Source organism: Papio anubis, chromosome 12 (genome assembly GCF_008728515.1).
Source record: "Papio anubis isolate 15944 chromosome 12, Panubis1.0, whole genome shotgun sequence".
NCBI lineage: Eukaryota > Metazoa > Chordata > Mammalia > Primates > Cercopithecidae > Papio > Papio anubis.
In genome coordinates this window covers 113,601,479-113,605,014 of record NC_044987.1, presented here as the reverse complement: position 1 = coordinate 113,605,014, position 3,536 = coordinate 113,601,479, and positions in this window count along the sequence as shown.

The window sequence follows — 3,536 nt, the reverse complement described above, 5'->3', positions numbered from 1 at the left end:
GCATTGTCAGTGCTTAGTGTTTGTCAAATGAGCCAAAGGAACTGGTCACCCTCCGCTGCCCTGGGGGTCCCTCAGCCTCTCCCAAAAGGTCCCTTGGACCTTCCCTCTGGGCTTCCTCACTCCCTATTCTGCTTATTCTTTTCTGAGCCAAATTGTTGTAGCCCCTCAGATACAAATGGCCCAACCCCACTGTCTCCTTTCCAGTACCTCTGTTGAGAAATACCAAGTTGCAGAGAGTGTGCCTGTGTGGGCGTGGGTGGGATACGTGCCTCTTCTACACCGCCTATAGGAAGGTACGCTTAGCAATAGCTATTGAAAACACAAAAGTGATTCTGCTCTTAGGAATGTCTCCCGCAGGTGACCCCACCCTGGTGGCACAGGATGTCTCACGCAGCACCGTCTGGGACAGCAAAAGGACTGGAAACCACCTGAGTCCAACCATGGAGGACACTGGAAAACATGATGCTGCCTCCATAGGATGAGATATTGGCAAGTGTGAAGACACAACATTTGGGTAGATATTGACATGGCAGTGACATATGGTAGAATGAAAAAAGTTAGCGGTTGTGATATTGTGAATATAATAAGTATGCATATTTGGGTTTCACTTCCAGTTCCTGGCACAGAGCTCCTGAAACACTTGTAATTTCCTGAGTGATGGTGGGAGAGGAGCATCTTTTGTTACTCATAATGAGCCCCTTTCAACCATAAATTTATGCTAATGAGGTGACTCTTGGTGCACGAGGGTGTAGCCAGGGGAAGGGGAACCCAGCAAGTGATTAGAGGGTTCAAACCCTGGGGAGGGGAGATGGGGCGGACATTGAGTTAATCACCAGTGGTCAAGAATTAAACAATTATACCTGTATAATGAAGCCGCCATAACACTCCTAAATGAAGCCGGGTATAGTGGCTCATGCCTGTAATCCCAGCACTTTAGGAGGCTGAGGTGGGTGGATCACCTGAGGTTAGGAGTTCAAGACCAGCCTGGCCAACACGGTGAAACCCCGTCTCTACTAAAAAGACAAAAATGAGCCAGGTGTGGTGGTGCACGCCTGTAGCCCCAGCTGCTCAGGAGGCTGAGACAGGAGAATCACTTGACCTGGGTGGGAGGCAGAGGTTGCAGTGAGCCAAGATTGCACCACTGCACTCCAGCCTGGGTGACAGAGCAAAACTCCATCTCAAAACAAAAACAAACACAAACAAAAACCTAAATTACAGGGTTCAGAGAAGAACACACGGAGATGCTGGGAGGGTGGCGTGATCAGAGAGGACTTGGAGACTCTGCATCCTGCCCTCCACAGCTTGCCCTATGCATCTCTTCTATCTGGCTGTTCCTGAACTTGTATCCTTTATGATAAACCGGAAATAGTAAGTGAGGCTGGGTGCAGTGGCACATGCCTGTAGTCCCAGCTACTCAGGAGACTGAGGCTGGAGGATCGCTTAAGCCCAGGAGTTCGAGGCTACAGCGAGCACCATTGCACTCCAGACAGAGACACACTGTCTCAAAAAAAAAGTAAGTAAACTGTTTTCCTGAGTCCTGTGAGCTGTTTCTAGCAAATTATTGAACCTGATGAGGGGGTCGTGGAAACCCCAATTCATATGTCAGAAGTATGGGGGGCCCAGGACTTGCTCTTGGAGTTTGAAGTGGGGGCAGTCTTGTGGGACTGGGCCCTTAACATGTGGGAGCTGATGCCAACTCCAGGTTGATAGTATCAGAATGGATTCAATTGTAGGATACCCAGATGGTGTTGGAGAGTTGGTCGATGTGGAAAAAAAACCCCACACATTTGGTGTCAAAAGTGTTGTGAGTAAAAAAAAAAAAAAAAGCATAGTAGTTGTGGAACAGTGTGTATGGATGAATCCTATTTTTGTAAAAATAAAATTATGTGTGTGTTTCTTCACATATGATTATACATGCATGGAAAAAATCTATGATACGCAGCCAATGGCTAAAGGAATTACCTCTGTGGACTGGGAACAGGGAGGCGGTGTGCTGTGATAGTTTGCTGGGGCTGTCATAACAGAATGCCACAGATGGGGTGGCTTAAACAACAGAAATGTATGTTCTTACAGTTCTGGAGGCTGCAAGCCCAGGTTCGAGGCATCAGCAGGTGTGGTTTCCTCTGAGGCCTCTCCCATCGCTTGCAGATGGCCGCCTTCTTCCTGCCTCCTCACGTGGTCCCTCCTCTGCACTCCAGCATCCTTGGTGTCTCTTTGTGTCTAGCACCACCCATGCTTTTTTTTTTTTTGGGCAGGGTAAAACAAGACTGGAGTGCAGTGAAGTGATCTCAGCTCACTGCAACCTCCATCCTCCAGTTCAAGCGATTCCCTGCCTCCGGCTCCCAAGTAGCTGGGATTATAGGTGTGTGCCGCGCATGCCTGGCTAATTTTTTATATTTTTTATTTTTTTTAATTTTATTTTTTAAATTTATTTTATTTTATTTTATTTTTTGAGATGGAGTCGCTCTATGCGCGCCCAGGCTGGGAGTGCAGTGGCCTGATCTCCCGTGCAGCTCCATGCCTCAACACGCCATTCTCTGCCTCCCAGCCTCCCGGTAGCTGGGACTACAGAGGCGCCTGCCACCTGCAGCCCAGCTAGTTTTTTGTATTTTAGTAGGAGGCGGGGTTCACGGGTTGGCCCAGGATGGTCTGGATACCACCAGGCCGCCAGTGATCCGCCCATCTCGGCCTCCCAAAGTGCTGGGATTACAGGCTTGAGCCACGCACCCGGCCAATTTTGTATTTTTTTTTTTTTTTTGAGGGGCGGGTCTTGCTCTGTCGCCCAGGCTGGAGTGCAGTGGCCAGATCTCAGCTCACTGCAAGCTCCGCCTCCCGGGGTTCACGCCATTCCTGCCTCAGCCTCGAGCAGCTGGGACTACGAAGCCCGCCACCTGGCCCAGCTAGTTTTTGTGTATTTTTTAGTAGAGGCGGGGACTTCACCGTGTTATGGGATGGTCTCAATCTCCCCTGACCTCGTGATCAGCCACGTCTCGGCCTCCCAAAGTGCTGGGATTACAGGCTTGAGCCACTGCAGCGCCCGGCCTGTATTTTAATAGAAGCGGGGTTTCACCATGTGGCCAGGCTGGTCTCAAACTCCACAGCCTCAAGTGGTCCATCCGGCTGGCCTCCCCAAAGTGCTGAGATTACAGGCATGAGTTGCTCAAGCCCAGCCCCAACCTCTTAGAAGGACCATCAGGGGCAGGGTGCGCCTGTGCCAGCACTTTGGGAGGCCGGCCGAGGCGGGATCACAAGGTCAGGAGATCCAGACCATCCTGGCACAGTGAAACCCGTCTCTACTAAAATATAAAAATTAGCGGGCATGGTGAGGCAGGCAGTCCCAGCCTGGAAGGCTGAGGCAGGATGCCAGTGTGAACCCGGGTGAGGAGCTTGCAGTGAGCACAGAGATCTGGCCACTGCACACTCAGCCTGGGTGACAGAGCAAGACTCGTCTGAAAGGATATCCAGTCAGGCCAGTGGCGGTGGCTCAGACCTGTAATCCCAGCACTTTGGGAGATTGGCCCAGGGTGCAGGATCAC